General features: G+C 33.0%; 1 long non-coding RNA gene across 1 annotated transcript; it reads left to right on the forward strand.

Annotated features, from left to right (window-relative positions):
- The first annotated feature begins 6,947 nt into the window (after positions 1–6,947).
- LOC127860539 (uncharacterized) lies at positions 6,948–14,334 on the forward strand. The gene is made up of 5 exons (XR_008039836.1): positions 6,948–7,094; positions 11,892–11,958; positions 12,249–12,443; positions 12,741–12,834; positions 13,207–14,334. It is a non-coding gene; the product is annotated as an uncharacterized LOC127860539 (long non-coding RNA).
- Positions 14,335–18,789: the final 4,455 nt, after the last annotated feature.

Genomic DNA, 18,789 nt, shown 5'->3' on the forward strand with positions numbered 1-18,789 from the left:
AATTAGTTCAAAACGGTCAGTCAAGGCAATTAAAAGTAAAAAGTCAGGCATTGCAATTACAGCTAATGATAAGGTTAAACATTCTCAAAGATATCCACACACTTACCTAAGATATGAATTTGTAAGCAAAAACATGACATTTGAAAGTTTGGATTTAAATTTATTTATAGCAGGAGAATTAGAAATAATTTCTGACTCTAAAACCAAATCAACAGAACGAAACGGTAGATTAGAATTGCTGAAACGCATAATGTATCTTAGTATGACATATGAATTCGAAGGGCTGTAATGCTATTATGCGGCTGTGCTTAGAGAAATTGAACTCGGGAAGAAAAAATGGAATGATGAATTCCAGTACTTAGAAATTGCTATCTTAAACAAATTTCAAATGAAACAGTCAAGCAATATCAAAAAATCAATTTCGCCAACATTTAAAAGCAAGAAACCAGATTCTGCCACTGTCGGTAAAGAAGAGTCAAATGTGTGGTTTTGTTCGCTTTACCAGAGAAACAAATGTCAACACAAAAACGATCACACAGCTGTGGTGAAAGGGAAAATGCGGTACGCCCTACATATTTGTGCCACATGTTGGCAAAAAGAGGACAAAAAGATTCAGCATCCTGAATGTTCACAGGAGTGTCCAAGTCGACTGATGTGACTAAACAATATTTCAAACAAATTTGAAAAAGACGATGTAATAATAGACAAATTTCTACCAACATATTGTTTTAAATCAGAATTAGATAATTAAAACTCCAATTTAAATAAACATCTGTGTTCACATTCAAAATCATGCAAAATATGTTCATGTACAAATAATTCTTATCATGATATGCAGGAGATGATAAGAATTCATGAAAAAGTTAAAGCTTCGGCACAATATAATTTTATTGGTTGTAAAATTCCAGTAAATAATAGAATCAATACAGAATTTATGAAGACAATGCTACATGATTATAATGATAAGACAGTGTGTGAATTGTTAAAGTATGGTTTTCCTATTGGTGTAGTAGAATATAATGATAAATTAGAAAACATACTTCCAGTGTGGAAGTATTATAATCATAGAGGAGCTAATGAATATCCAGAAGCTATGTTAAATTATTTGTTGAAAGAAAAGAGTTACAATGCTGTGTTAGGTCCTTTTAAATCTAATCCTTTTAGTAGTAAGTTAAAAATCTCACCGTTAAACTCAGTGCCAAAAAAGGATGTCTCAGATAGGAGAATAATTTTAGACTTAAGTTTTCCAAAAGGTTCTGCCTTAAAGGGATCTTTTCACGCTTTGGTAAATTGACAAAATTGAAAAAAGTTGTTTCAGATTCGCAAATTTTCGTTTTAGTTATGATATTTGTGAGGAAACAGTAATACTGAACATTTACCATGGTCTAATATAGCCATTATATGCATCTTTTGACGATTTTAAAACCTAAAAATTATAAAGCGTTGCAACGCGAAACGATTGAATAATTTGGAGAGTTCTGTTTTTGTCGTTAAATTTTGTAAAACTACGAAGATTGCTTATATAAGGTATAAAATACGTCAAGTATGTGTACTCGGCGGAATAGCTCAGTAGGCTAAGGCGTTTTTACTACAGGACTCTGGCAGGACTCCAGGGGTCACTGGTTCGAAACCTGGACTGGGCAATGTTCTTTTCCTTTTTTAAATTTTATTCTTGATTTTTTACTGGAGCTGTTACGATCCAATGTTTACATTTATCGATATAAAGCATTTAATGAATAAGTTAAAAAATGCCAAAATCTGTGAAAAGGCCCCTTTAAATGACTTTATTAACAAGTCAGAATATCTAGGGGATTCTATAAATTTAGTGTTTCCAAAAATAGATGACATGTGTGAATTGATAAAAGCAAAGGGGAATGGTTGTTTGTTGTTTAAAAAAGATCTTAAACGGGCTTATAGACAGATAAACATTTGTCCCGGTGATTATAATTTAGTGTCATTCATATACAAAAAGCACATATTTTGTGATACTGTTTTATCCATGGGATTAAGGTCAGCAGCTTACATTTGTCAAAGAGTAACAAATGCTGTAGCATATATATTACTTACACTTGGTGTAATTGTTTTAAATTTATTTAGATGATTTTGCATGTGCTGAAAAAGTACAGTATGCTGAGTTTGCTTATTTATGTTTAGAAAATATTTTACAAAAATGTGGTTTGGAAGAATCTACAGATAAATCGGTAAAACCAACTACAAGAATGATTTTCTTAGGTGTTATGTTTGATACTATAAAAATGACTATGGAAATATCACCAGATAGGTTGATTGAAATATTGTTATTAGGGCCACGACTTTTTTTTTTATTGGTTTACAAAAATTATTTTGAAAATGGTCCATCGGGCGGTCGAAAAAAAAAAAAAAAAAAAACATCATTGGAAAAAAAAGTTAATACTAATAACATCAGAACAAAGACAACATATCTTTTATAACCTTAAACACAGAGACAAAAAATCAAATTATGCAATGAAACACATCTATATCTTCAAATAAAATGAGTCCTAACAGCACATTATGTAACATCAGGCAATTTTAAACACTGCATTACATGACATGCGTTCTTCTCCCATTAAAACGAAAAACTGCGCTTCATTTCCATAATTGGATGCGCACCATTACGCAATGCGATGCCCGTTGCATAAATCTTATATAAGATAAACTACTCATACACAAATTACCCGGTATGTGTTTGCTCTTACTCGACTTATGAGATCGTACATGAAAAAAAAATCGAGGTAGATCGATCCATGCGTCGTCGCGGTAATGTTTGTCAAAGTTGTTGTTGTCATGAAAACTCGTTGATTTACAACGCAAAACGTCTTATTTGAACTGACGCGAATTAATTTAATCATATTTGTCAACTTCGCTTTTGCTTTATTTTGATAATTTAATCCAAAGTTTAATGTTAGCAAGTGTTTTTTTTTACTGGAATTGTAAACAAGGAGTCGGTTAAAGTCTTCCGAAAATGTGCAGTCTGTGTGAATTGACAGTTTGACGTCATCAAAGGAAAGCCGCTTTCTGTCGGAAGCAATAAAGCGACAAATTTCGCGCCGAAAAAATTGGCTTCCTTTGTCTAGCAATCAACATGCCGAATCAATTGTGTGTTTGGTTCTCAATTGCAATCCTCCAATTTAATAAAAGCACGTGCATAGCTCCGCCTTCGAATCTTTTGCAGAGAACGGAGGCGGAGTTTAACGGTTAATTGAGCTAGTGTTTTACACAAGTTGAGTTCCGATTTGCCGAAATTACTCGGCCCAAAGCGTTGAAACGACAAATACATTTATCAATGATTTTCCGAGATATACCGATTTGTTCCGATTTCCAAACTTTCTGTACAGTTCCTATAAACTATGGCGGACGTGTTTACAAAATTCCTAAACACATATATCGTAAATAATGGCAGTGTTTTATTGGATTATTTATACTAATTATCAAATACTATCGGGTTTGTTTAATATAATTAACATGTTAAACAATATAGTTGCGTCACAGACACGGAAATAAATTTTGATGGGGTCGACATTTGACTGACGCTGATTTTCTTATTGTCTGTAATTTTTACCCGAAATAAATTTTGAGAAGTGCCCATAAAAGGACTGGTACATAATGTGTCACATTGAAAAATATCCCGATCTCTGCAATTGAATATATGTGAACCAATCGTTGATTGTACTTACTTGATTTTATTCGTACTCAAACCGGATCGTTTTTTTTCTCGTTTTCTCGTTTTGCAGTGCGGTCGGGAATAAAATATTTAAAAAAAAGACGATTTTCCGATTTTATTTTTTTTCCCATTTTCCAAAAATTAGGGTCGGCGGTTTTGTAAACCAAGAAATATAAAAGTCGTGGCCTAGTGGAGAATTGGTTAAGTAAGGAAGTCGCTTCGTTGAAAGAGATTCAACAATTACTAGGCAAGCTGAACTTTGTTGGAGCATGTGTTAAAGCCAGCCGTATATTTATCAACAGACTATTGAACTGGCTTAGGGAGGTATATGCATTTAACTGTGAACATGATAGTCATGCAATACCAGATGAAGTGAAGTTGGATTTAAAGTGGTGGAAAACTTTTTTGCCATTATACAATGGTATTTCAGTGATTTCGGTAGAAGAATGGTCTTCTCCAGATGAAACCTTCTCGTGTGATTCTTGTTTAAGTGGTTGTGGGGGGTTCTTTCAATGACATTATTTTCATGCAACTTTCCCCACATTCATACAAGAATTAGACTTACATATAAGTGCACTAGAATTGTTGACCATTGTAGTGTGTGTACATCTATGGCATATGGCATTTAAAAGTAAAAAAATTCTAGTGCAATGTGATAACATGGCTGTGTGTATTGCTTTAAATTCAGGAAAAGCAAAGTGTAAATTTATGCAAAAATGTTTGAGAGAGATAATATTTTTTGCAGCTTTAAATGAATTTGAAATTAAGGCAGTACACATATCTGGTGTTGATAACAGGATAGCGGATCATTTGTCTAGGTGGCATTTAAATGAAAGTCATAGAAAGACATTTGAAGACATTACAAAAGAAGTTACTTTGTATAATAGTGTTGTACAAGAAAAGGATTTTACATTTTTTAATCCTTGGTAGTGTATCATGTTGTTTCAGACAGACAGATGGGTCAACTTGGTGAGGAATTGAGAGCTTCAAATAGACGAGCTTATGCTGAGGGATCCAGGAAATATTTGAAGATCCAGTGGGAATCATTTCTGTTGTTTTGCTTACATTTTGGGTTAGTTTTTCTTCCTGCTTCAACCCTTACTTTACAATTATATGTACAGTTTCTTAGTAGATCATTTAAATCAGTTGATTCAATTCGTAATTATGTAAGTGGAGTTCGAACCATGCATCAAATCCTTGGGTTTTCTTTAGATAAAGTAAATAATTTCATATTGAATCTAACCTTTAAAGGAGTTTCTAGAATGCTATGTCATCAAGTTAAACAAGCTTTACCCATATCTCCAGAACTTTTGCTAAAAATGTATGCGGTACTAGATAATTCTGACATAAACTCGTCAGTTTTCTGGTGTTTATTTCTTTTCGCATTTTTTTTATTAGCTGAAAATCTAATTTAGTCCCAACAACATTACAAGACCTAAAAGATCCTAAATTCTTATTGAGGGGTGATGTGTCTATTGAGAAGCATAAGTTATTGGTTAAAATGAAATGGACTAAAACTATACAATTTGGACAACGTGTATTAAGCAGTCCATTAGTAGTTGTTAAAAATTCAACATTATGTCCCTTGGCAGCATTTAATGATATGATAAGTAAAATTCCTGCTGGACCTGGATCTCCTCTATTTGTATTGAAGTCAGGAAAACCAGTCACATATAACAAGCTTCGTGAAATTTTATCAAAATGTGAAGTAGATCCAAATTCTTATTCTACTCACTCTTTTAGAAGGGGCATGGCTTCCTTTGCATTCAGATTAAACGTATCCGCTGATAAAATTCAGCTTTTAGGTGACTGGTCTTCAGACGCTTATAAGAAATATCTGCATATGTCTTTAGAAGATAAAGTTGAAATTGCTGAATTCATATCTGGACATATATAATAACATGTGTTGAATAGTGTATATATGTAAATAATTTTAATTTTTTCCACAGAAATCAGAATAGACTGATTCATTGTGCAGTTATGTAAAGGCAATAGGTAAGAAACTGCATGTTGTCGTTAGATGTTTATATATGATCAGTTCTATAGGTTGTCTGTCATTGCTGCTTTAGTTTGCACGCTTTATATTATTTCAGTAATTGAATGGACATGCTTATTATGTGCTATTGTTTGATTGTGTTGCTTTTATTGTATTGTTTGTTTGTGTGTGTTTGGCATTATGTTGGCTTTTGCATGAATATTCTATGAATTATTACATGTGACTTATAATTGTCTTAAATGAAATTGTATGTATGATCAAATTATCTATTTGATTTACATTACTTCTTGTTTGAATTGGAAATTCGATAATGATAATATTTGAATTAATTTCGCTGTGTTACAAGGACAATAAAAATTTAACTATTATTGAATTTGTCATTCATTGTAGTTATAACTTTATATAAATTCTCACTGAGGAAAACTTAAGGAAAGAAATTGGCTAATTTTAATCTTGAATTAAAATGTTTAATTTATGACGCAAGTTAATTCTGTTTACAAGTTCTCACTATACCTTTCTAAAAATAATGTTGAGCGATGTTCACTTTCAACTTTTTTATGATTGGTCGAATTGCTAACTCGAACGCACGGGTTTTCGAAAAATAGTTCATACTTGTTTTTGTAAGCGTGGAACACACAGCGTTAAAAAATTTGAATTTCCCAGTCCCACCCTCCCAAATTAAGTAGTTTAATGAAAATCATTTTATATACATGTAATAGGTCATTGTGAGATAAGATAATTGATAATTTGCTAATGCTTATTAACTTGCTTTGTGTCTATGTTTGTATAGTGCTTTGCAATTATAAAATTAATTGTTTATTTACATATTTAATATTTGTTTTCAGCTTGAATTGTTATTAACATATTGTATAATGCTTGTATTATGCTTTGAATGCTTTTGCATGAATATTCTATGAATTATTACATGTGACTTATAATTGTCTTAAATGAAATTGTATGTATGATCAAATTATCTATTTGATTTACATTACTTCTTGTTCGAATTGGAAATTCGATAATGATAATATTTGAATTAATCAGTCTTGTGTACGCTGACGTTTATGTCGGGAAATCGCGAGATAAAAATCTTGTACGAAAATGCGCTGGATATTTCGTCTTTTTCATACAATTTCTCGGCTCATAATTTATGACATGCTTTGAAAATTTCCACAATACAGCATGAATGTGTCCTTTAAACACTGGCACAATTGGTGGTTTGTAATCCGCTTATTTAATTCAAATTATTCCCCTTGAAAGACACTGTTTCGTTTGAGCAGTTCACATGTAGCGCAATCTGTCTCGTAGTGTTCATTTTCAATGGCTATTAAACGCTGTAAATCAAAATGACATCTTGTACTAATGGATGTCTTCAATCGAAGAAGGTTCGGAAATGATATTTCCACATGCTTAAAATAGGTAAGTGAAAGATATATGTGTATTTTGGCTTTGTAATTAATTTTCGCGACTCGCAAGTTTGACCCGGAAGTAAACTGTACGATAGCAACTGAATTGTTTACATGAAATGGTGGAAGATTTAAATTTGACTTTAAAATAATATGATTATAGGTGCTACCTAATTTACGGGCAAAAGCTTTTTAAGTTTTTTTGATAACCATGTATTTTTGATAAATATATGGACATGATTGTGTTCAAAATATGATAATTGTTGCAATAATTTAGTAATGCATCCAAAAAAATCAATCTTAAAACGAGTTACATGTTCCAAGCTTAAAGATCTAGCATCTTATTTTTTTTTTCTAGCCACAGGAATTTATAGCTGGTTCGGTGTCTGTGGTATAGTGGATGGGGTGTCTGCTAACTGGCTTAGTCACTGGGAGGTCTCTGTATTGATCCTTTAAGTGGGAGCATTCTTTAGATAACCCTAAAGACATACTATGGCGTACTATTTGGGTTGAAAGTCAAGAAGACCTACACGTTAAAAAGAGAAATGTACGTCGAAGTACAATAATTGTACGTCGACATGAATATAAAATACACTTCGAAGTATATATTTGTACGTCAAAGTACAATTTGTACTTCGACATACATGTTTGTACTTCTACGTACACATTTTCTGAACAGCCAATCAAAACACTAGTCTCTTGAGCCGCTTTTCCTTCAGATTTATTCATAATAAATGTTTAAAATCTCTTTTTTAGTTGAGGACAAAATGAATAAAAATATCAGAATGGCAAAATAACAACACATAGAAGTTTCAAGTATTTAATTCATTGAAATAGATTATATACAAATTTGAAGAAGATTCAATTGTTACCTTTTTAAAATTAAAATTATTCAGCATATTGTGTGTATGAAATAATCATGCGGGCGGAGTATCACGACCGTCCAGCGCATTACTGTGTAGGAAATTCCCAACGGTAACCAGTTACCAAGCATTAATGGGATAAATAATGTATTATAAACTCCCCATTGGTGGTATTTTGTGATAACCATAACTTGCATAAGTCAGAGGTTAATTCCGCCACGTCAGGTCAATAAATACGCACAATATCTATGAGTTAGCGGTCGATAGTCGCATAATTTGGTATAAATTATAATAATAATAATGTTTAATAAATACGCACAATATCTATGAGTAAGCGGTCGATAGTCGCATAATTCGGTATAAATAATAATAATAATGTTCAATGTCAAAAATCTCTAAAAGCAACAGACGTAAGGTGTCTTCTGATTGGCTAACACTCAAGGGTCGGTGAAAATTGTACGTCGAAGTACATTTCTCGTTCTACTTAGTAGGTCTTGTAGACTTTCGATGTCATGGTACGTCATATAGACACTAAGTAATGGTCCTACCCAGGAAACAGTTTGTTTCATCAAATGTCTCAATTCAACTTGACAGCTTGCTAAAGCAGTTGCATTTAGCATACAGTACACTGATTTAACATAATCAAAATCATGTGATGTGTCAAATCAATTTTGATTGACAAATTTGACAGGATTTTTGTTTAATCCAATAAGTTTTAGACTGTCAAATAACACACACTACGTATTGAAAGCCATACCTGGAGCTTTCGTCTGTATATCACTGACTTCATCAGAAGAATGATTTCTACTGTTGGGAAACGTTAACACCACTAATTGTCTTTTATTTATTATCCATGTATAATTATGTGTAACAGCATAACAACATGCCTGATTCGCAATTAAAATATTTAATAAATACAGGTATCTTGCAGGTTTCTAATTTTCTTTCGCAAACTATTGTTGAATAGTTTAAATTTTGTCGCCACTAAAAAACTAGCCATTTTGTAGCAATTCTAAAATCACAGTCTTACCTGCATACACTTAGCTCTATAGTTACAATTTGAATGCAAATATTAGAATGCATCATGTTATATCATCCACATTTTTTTATTTAAACATTCAAATAACACGAACACTGTACATATATAAAAAAGGTATGTGGTATTGTGTGGAGATACAAAACACTTCACATCATTTATTTGCACATAAAATAATAGTTACAAAATAAGTAAAACTAAAACACAATCATCAACCTTCATTTCAAGAATATTTACGTATATGAAATTACAAAGTGGTGTTATTGTATTACCTTTTACAAAATTAACATTGCTGGTTTTCTACTAGCCATAAAACATTGATCATGGATTAACAAGTAACAACCAATTTATTAATTACACAATAGAACGGAAATCATATTAAAGCGGGTATATACGATCTTGTCAAATATTTATTTATTAATATAAAATGTGTAAAAAACGTATTATACATATATTTCAATATAAACTAAAATAAAAGTTAAGAAGAACATGTGTCGAAAAATGCGAAATTAGCCATATATTTAATTCTGAAATCGAAAAAGGCTGTACAGCCGAATTCGCCAGCATGTATATAATACATGTACGATGTTAATCTAAATTTAGTTTAACGGTTCATTTTAAATTCCTGCAGCGATATCGATTCATACGACACACGAACACTCACTAAAAAGACGAATGCATCGGTTATTGTAGGAAAATATGTACGAATTATCTTCGTCACAATCGGCTCGGGGCGCTAATTTGTATTTGCTGCATTTTATGAAATTCGTCTTAAATGTATCATTTTTCTTGCATATTGTGTGTTATGATAACATATTTGTATCAATATATTACAATTTAACACATATAAAAATCGTATATACCCGCTTTAATTACATTATGCATTTACAAAACAAGCTATTTGCTACTGTTTAGAATTACACTATCTTACTAAAAATGATCACAGGTACTTAGTGCTTTTACATACTTGTGGTAAGCTTTGTATTACTAGTTTGGCAATTATCGGCAGACACTTGTCGATATACAGACAAAATTTGCATGGGAACTTTCATTTTTTTCAGCATAATTGCCTTTAAATTGTTAATTTAACAACCCTTTGACATTGTTTGCACATCTGATCTTATTATACAATAGCTGATTTTTGTTTATGGATAGACATATATAGACTTTTCAAAGTTCTATAAAAGTTCACACATGTTCCATCCAAGTAAACAAGCAGAACCAATAAAGATCACCACAGATAATAACTGTGTGTATAGCTTGGAAATTTGATAGTTCAGGAATCCCTCCTTTGTTGATTTCTGTAAACCATAACTGTCAGTTTTGCTGGATAGAATGGCTTGTATGATGCTCAGCTCTTGCCTTCGCAGAACAGCTTCTAAAAACGGAAAACCAACAAATATCTTAAAATTTGATCAATAATGCAGACAATTTATAAATGTCTTGTTTTTTGTTGATTTCGACTCTGGAAGATTTTTTACGTAAGATTGTAGTACGAAAATCCAACGGTATCGGATTTTGTGGTTTTAGGCCTAAACTAATTATAGTGATATGTAACCTTTAGGGATATCGGTAAAGTGCGAGCAGACGAGTTGTAAATACGTTAACAATTAAAGCTAAAAGACTAAAAAGTTAGATCGGAATATCTTTAAATTTTGTGAATAAATGTGTTTCTGGTAGATAACAACGACAACTTACCAGAATATTGCTCATGATCACACGTAAAACTTCTTTCTGAGACATTGTGTACACACCGGTCTTACTGACAATAACGAAGTGACGTCACCATCTATGTATAGAATGCTTTCTGAGAGCATTGTGTCACACCGGTCTTACTGACAATAACGTAGTGACGTCACCATTTATGTATAGAATGTTCTGAGAGCGAATGTAAATGCGTCACATATTCTGACAAACAGTAGGGTGTCGTTATTGAAATACCGCGAGAATACTGGAAGAATAGAGATGCCAACTATAATGTTTAAAACAAATAATTTTTTAACAAGCGTTTGTGATTTGTCAGGATAATAATAACAATAAGATATCGAAAAGATCAAAGCAAATAAATTCGACAGAAATCTGAGATTCGGCAATATATTAAAGACGGGTTATGTTCACTTAAATTGTGTTTGGTAAAGACTGTAACTATATGTAGTGAACTAGTCTTCGGCTTATACTCACTGAAGCATAAGCATTCAGGGGAGATAATTGAGTAATGCCTTAATTCTGGAACGGTTGCGAAGAAAAACAAATAATGCGAGAATATTTAGTGCGATTCGCTACACAATTATGATGTCATTGATATAACTTTGTCTGAGGTATGTATTTACATGTGATTTAGCATATGTCAAAGTGTTTTTGATTTGTTCAAGGTCATAAATAGCATCGCGAAAATATATGTCGCGTGGCAAATTTTTTTGAGACGTATCCATATGTGGTATTCTTATGTAATTTTATGTCTAAATTCCCATATGTATGAACGGTCAACGCCCGCTTCGCGGGCTTTTGCCCGTATCATGTCTCAATTTATTAACACCAACACTATTCCATGTGAAATTTCACAAGACCAGGACACTTCGTTTTTAAATTTAAATGATTTATCGAATGTAAATGAACTTTATTTTGAAACTTCTCACCCCGCTACTCAAGATTTGTTTGATGTGGTAGATAATTATGAAAATGACCTTGAGTCAAACCATGATGAGTCTGATATTGATATTGATGTAGAAGCCGTCAAAAAACATCAGATACTGCGTTTATTGAAAAGTCTGAACTTCATGTGGCAGAAGCTGATAAACAAAACAAATTTAAGGTTGACTTTTTAAAATGTTTAAGCACAAATTTAGTTAATAATTATTATAATAAAAAAAGTGTTATGTAGATAAATAACCAATAATTTGATATTCTACAGGTTGGGAAGTTATTTTTCAAGACCCCGAGGAAGTGTGAAGTGTATGGAATCAGCTGTGAAGGATCTGGTATTTGAATTAATTTAAAATCATTGCTATCCACAAACTGAATCGGTCTAAATGTAATCAACTACCAATTGATTATTTACTTTTTGTTGTTGTGTGTGTGTGTGCGTGTTTGTGTGCGTGTGTGGTCTGGATGATATCACTCTCGTCTAATATCAATCTTTTATGATAAGACAATAACCATGCATTATCTAAATGTTTCAAACCACATATTAATTAATTGGTAAAAAACAAACTATTTGGGTATCTCTAGTAAGTTATTACGGTTTATTTATTAGTCTTCTGTTTCACAGGAAAGCAGGTGTTTTACCTCGCTGACGAAGGTCAGTCACATGGTAAAGGTGCAAATGCTGTGGTCAGCCAGGTTCACCACCACCTCAACACATACGGTCTTGGCGAACAGCATGCTCACTTTCAGTGTGACAACTGTTGCGGCCAAAATAAAAACAACATAGTCATCTGGTACCTTCTGTGGAGAGTTCTTGTAGGTAATAACAAGCCCTTAGGTATTGTGTTTCTGATAGCTTTTTTTAATGTTGAGAAATTAATTTAGCTAAACCTGTTGTTAAAAATATTTGTTTGCAGTAATGCAATTGCAAAATGGTAAAGCATGTTGATATGTAGTAAATATGTAAAAAAAATACTCTGGTATCAATCCCAAAAGGAAAATTCTCTTAAAATAATATATTGAAATGAGTCAACATTTTTAAGTCAGTCAATGACTACAAAATACATATTCTAAATTGTAGCCTGATCTTTTTAAATAATTATTTTTAACATTTCAGGTTTACACAAAATCATCACACTAAGCTTTATGTTGATAAGACATACAAAGTTTACACCAGATTGGCACTTTGGCATCTGGAAGTCAAAGTGGAGGTAAATTCCTTATCACAGTATGGTGTATGTGACCTGCATGATCCTTCTTGATAAATCTTGTTTGCATTTCCATAGGTCTATCCAGTTGTTTAGTTCTGCCATGTAATAAAATATAAAAATAATAAAACATAAATCAATTAAAAATAGTGTGTAGGTACTTAATGTCTTTTAACAGGAAAATAAATATTCATTTTAATAGTTTCAGCTGTTTTATTGGTATAAAATTCTTGATATGGCAAACAAAATCCCATGCAAAATCATCCTTCAAACTTTGTAGTTTTCTATTACAACAACAACAACAAAATAATAATTTGATAATAGGAAAACTGTATTTTGCAATTGTTTCTTAATTAAATGGTAATCTTGATACAGAAACTTCAATGCAGAAATGTTGTCTGATGTCGCTGCGTCTGTGGGGTTATCGTCAAGGACGGGCCACAACATCCCCTAGCTTGTGGGGGACTCTTCCAATCCTGTTGTTATCTAAGACAGGAAGGATTACCTTACGACATTGTTTCACCACATAAAGAATGTCACCATATTTCATCAATTTCCATGTGTCAGCGGAGCATCCCCGGTGTTGTGGAATGCAGAGAATTTAGTGACTCACCAGTAATCAGAGTCACTCTCTGGAAGGTCTCGAAAGTGAATGTTAATGTGAGCTGTGGCAACCTGCCATAAGAAATGTTTGCAAAAGGGCTTGATCTGGACCATCAGTGGTATTTATTTGAAAACATTCATGAATTCTGTCGCATAGATGAATCAAAAACTTGACATGTCCGAAACGCGCTACTGGTGAGCAACAAAAAATAGACTGTGCCCCCCAAAAAAGAGGATGCATTAAGATGCGCATCTGATCTTCTCTGATAGTGCCACAACAATTACATACATCATGTATCAGTGTTTATTTTGGCCAAGGTATTGGGTGATATATTTTCCCCCAAACAATGCAAAAAATCCTCTATTCCTAGGAAAGCTAAAACATGTATACGATTGCAAAATATGTCAGTTGAAACAGGTTTTGAAATGTTCAATGCAAACGTTTGTTGTTCTAGTTGCACAAGCTTGTTTTCAAGTTTTTTATATCTCATATTTACGAAACAAAAATCATTTTTTCCATGTAACCATGCAATTGTTTTCACCTTATGAACACAGACTGCCTTTCCAAAAAACTGGGAAAAAATCAGTGTGAATATTGTATTTATTTATGTTTTACAATGAAAATCCTATATTTTTGTTTGTTTGCTACATTGTTTCCATAGTAACAAACACAAACAATTTTTATTTTTAAGTTATTGTTTATTTTGTCTATTTTTCTCTATCAGAAATAATGATAAATAATGATTATTTCATTTACTGAAACATTTAGTATCCAAGTGTACTTTCAACCAACACTTGTCCATGCTGTGTTTTTCCATTCTGTTGTGTTTGAGGTTACATTATACTTAAATACACATGTAACTGAATAAAAAAAAGGAAATTGTTCATGGAACACACAAATTAATGTTGTGTTTGCCTTTAAACAAACACTTGATTGAAAATACAATTCATAGATTTATAAAAGGCGTGATTGTTTGCTCTGGTGATTATTAACATGTAGATCGGTTACCATAGCAACACAAATGGTACATTTTAAATGTCCATAATGCTGTTGTCAGTTTATTGCACTGTAATTATGTATTTGACTAAAGGAAAGATTGTTGTTTTAATAAAACAATGTGCTTGTTGTTTAAATGTTTTCGTAGTTTTTTGTATTAAATGATAACTTTAAGTGACGGTAAAATGTAGGGTTGGTCACTTTGGAAGGTCATAAAATTAGTTTTGAATGGGATAAATAAAAAATCAATATCATTTTTGTTAACTACTATGTTCAGAGAATCCAAAATTGCCAAAAAGTCAAAATGTGATTTTTTGAACACAATATAATATAAAGAAGTGAAACTCCAGCTGCTGGAGCAGTATTGAATTTTCATTAAAAACAATTAGTTGGTCCTTTATTTAAGGCAAGTGACCGATTGCCAAAACAGCACAATACAGCACAATACAAACTAACATAAACACAAAATATGAATAAAGCTGGGGTCACCGCCTTGGAACGGTCAATGCAAAGCATTGGGGGTTTAAACCTGGTTATAGAGCGCTCAACCTCACACTTGGCCCAGCAATATTCATAATACATTGAAGTGTAAATAAAATTTAACGTCATAGCATTGTAACTCAAATTAAACAATAATAAAATGGAATTAAAACGCATTCAATTTAATTACTATTTAATTACTCAATTGCATTGAAGATACAAGAGTAACAGAATTACAACTTTTTGACGAACGATCAAATAAAACTATTAACAATTGTCAACTACATTCCTTTTTTATAGAAAAGATTTGAGAATATAGAATCATAGAGTTAATATCTCAGATAATCATCGCGCAAATACAGGAAGAAGCAGAAATAATGTGTGTAAAAATTACATAGCTTGGTTGTTTATGTGACTGCTTAACAAATTAAAAATAATTAAATCAAACAAGAAACGCCTATCAGAGAGAAAATATAAATAAAATGGAAAATTATAAACCCAATGACCTATGCATGTAGATTACAACTGGGAAAGTCGGTCGTATGACGTCACAAAAATCCATAATGACATGAACAAATTCCAAGGGCAGTACTAAATAAAAATATTAATGGGGCAGTGCTACGAATAAAACAAGTTTAGGTGATTTAATATTAAGAAGCAAATGAATAAAAATGGTAATTCCATTAAAGCGACATTATTGGAATCAAACAGTATATAGGTGTTTTGACAACTGAAGACAGAAATGATTTGATGTACGATTTGAGTCCAAATGTAGTTTACATGCAGATTTGTTCATACGACACAATGACACAATTTTATTCAACAGTGAAAAATGCCTATAATGTAGTATTCAGGCAGATTTGTTCATACGACACAACGACACAATTTTATTCAACAGTGAAAAATGCCTATAATATCACTAATGATTCCAAATTTTAAGGGAAGAAAGATATAGTGAATCGAAAACCATCAAACACGTGTTTTTAAGTACATAAGCATCGTATCCTTTTGATAAAAACAAGTTAATTAAATTGAAAAGTTAAATATGAACATTTGGTTTAACATATTTTAATTTGCGGACACGCTTAAGACTGATTTTCCCAGCTTTGGTCACATATATTAAAAGCGTCCATTGATTTCCGGTAAGCATTGTTGACGTTTAATTCATTGTTGAAAATATGCCTAGAAATGTATCGTTGTATGTTGTTTTTATATCCATTTGTTTAATAAATGTTTATTCTGTTATATTATTATATTACTATGATATTATTAAAAAACATTAGGGACTTTGGGCACATAGAGACTGGCTATCCTCTTCACACGTTCTGAGAGTCTTGAAGTTGGATTCCTACCCCTCAGCAGCCCGGGGCGCTAATAGTTGATATATAAGTCACATACCTTCACACAACACTACATAGGTCTCCATACATAGCTCCGAGACAAAGGTCTCCATACATAGCTCCGAGACATAGGTCCCCATACATAGCTCCGAGACATAGGTCTCCATACATAGCTCCGAGACATAGGTCTCCATACATAGTCTCGAGGACATAGGTCTCCATACATAGCTCCGAGACATAGGTCTCCATACATAGCTCCGAGACATAGGTCCCCATACAACGTCCCGAGGACACAGGTCTCCATACATAGTCTCGAGGACAAAGGTCCCCATACATAGCTCCGAGACATAGGTCTCCATACATAGACCCGAAGACATAGGTTTCCATACATAGTCTCGAGGACATAGGTCTCCATACATAGGCCCGAGGACATATGTTTCCATACATAGTTCCGAGGCATAGGGTTCCAAACATAGTCCTGAGACATAGGTCTCCATACATAGACCCGAGGTCATAAGCGTAAATAGTGAGGTTCGAGGTCATATGAATATAGCATTTGATTACATTTGATTTACTGTTCCAAACCAATTATTGTATTAATAACCAATCATAAAGCAAGGTAGCTTGAGGAAAATTATATACTATTGTATTGTGCTTTGGGTTATTGTCTGAAACATACTATAAAGACCGACGCTCGGTCGAAGGCACGTTACAATTGTGCTTTCAGTCGTTGTTTCGTATGTTCACTGATCACTGTGTGCGCAAAGTACGTTAAGGACATCTTGATTCAAGGCTAAGTACCAGTTAGATGCGCGTGCTAAACTGACACAATTTCGTTTCACGACATGTATGACCATTTTGTGCATATGTCTTGGTTGCATATCTAAAGCTGCAGTTGCTGTTGTGTCATGCGTCGCTTGATGTAGGATCGGAGCTACGTATATATTTGCGCTGAGCAACAGTTCATTCAGATTTTGTTGTTCGTGTGATAAGTAGCTTTGCAAGATGACGACGTATTAGTATATTGCTGTTGCTCTTCTAGGTGAGTTAAATGGTTCCTTATATTACTTGTTACTAGTCGTTTGTTAAATAAGACTTTGCATCTTTTTTGCATGCATAAATGTTATACATGTGAAATTCAGTTGATACGGATCACCAATTCATTACTTTCAGGCTTTTTGAACATTGCAAGTGCTGTTGACAAGTATGGGTTGAGCTATAACTACTTCGACGAGATGGCACATTGCGCTGCAAAGAGTGACGGCTGGGTGTTCAGTCTGAGGCGGGACTGTAATGGCGTGGTTCCAACATGCAACGACATCTGTACGTCAGCAAAGGCCGGCATCCTAAGCACTATCGGAAATGCACGAACTAAGAAAGTACTCACAAATCATAATTATAAGCTACTAATTATTTGCATGATACAGCGAGTGTAGACTGTAGATAAGCGCGTGGACATTGCTCCGTTTTGTTTTTGTTTATTGCAATTCGCATTTAATGCCCGCTTCTTAACTGAGTCGAGAATGGATTAGTTTCGGAATAACTTGGAAACCAGTTATGAATGAAAGATTATTTACTTGACATCGTGAATGACCACTGCGTATTATTTCTGTTGTCATGTACATTTTTTGGAAGATATAAAAGTGCATGAATAAAATGTTATTTTATCGCGTATTATAACAATATATTCAAATCTACGGATGTTAAAACATTATGGTTTTAGGCCTGTAATGAACTACGTGAAATATAGATTTATTTCGTACAGTTCCATTAACCCGAACGGTCTTCGAGTATGTACGTAAAACGATAATTTGGTCACAACCAAAATTAAATATTTGTTCTAGTATTCACCATACAATATCAAATGCCTGTGCGGTGAAGAGGTAATGGTTTCGCTTTTACATCTAAACGTACGGGAGGTCAACTATTTTTATCAACGTTTTGGTTTTGCAATTATACTTATTTAAGACGTTTTACAATCAGTATGGTGTTGTGAATAAGTACATGCTACATATATTTCTCAAGTCAAAAACTCCCCCTGTTTTATACATTATAGAAGACGTGTTTTAAATTCTAAGGTTTTGGTAAGTAATTCCTCCCTTGTCTGTGTAGGTGCCGTGGATTGCTTGCTACCATATGAGTGCGGTATATGCGGGGTGTATAAAATGTGTGCGGTGAAACTTAAATATTTCCTATTTTTCGACTAAGGATACACCCACTGGGGGCTGACGAGGTCAAAGCGTAGTCAGTTTCGCTACGACGTCGAGTATATGTTTTACTACGAAAACATTGTTTAAATACACATGACATCGAGAACGGATTAGTCGAACATTGTGTTTAAAACATGTAAGATTATGATTTTGTAATAACAAAACTCTGAATTTAAGCACAATGTCATTTCATAGGTCTGTTACATCAAATTATAATCCAAGATGTGTCTGGTTTATGCGGTTAAACATGAAATATACCGCTGATTTATCAAACCGAAGTCAAGTTTCACTTTAAAAAATGCAATTAAGGTTTACAACTGTGTATAAT

This window comes from Dreissena polymorpha, chromosome 15 (genome assembly GCF_020536995.1).
Source record: "Dreissena polymorpha isolate Duluth1 chromosome 15, UMN_Dpol_1.0, whole genome shotgun sequence".
NCBI classification, from domain to species: domain Eukaryota; kingdom Metazoa; phylum Mollusca; class Bivalvia; order Myida; family Dreissenidae; genus Dreissena; species Dreissena polymorpha.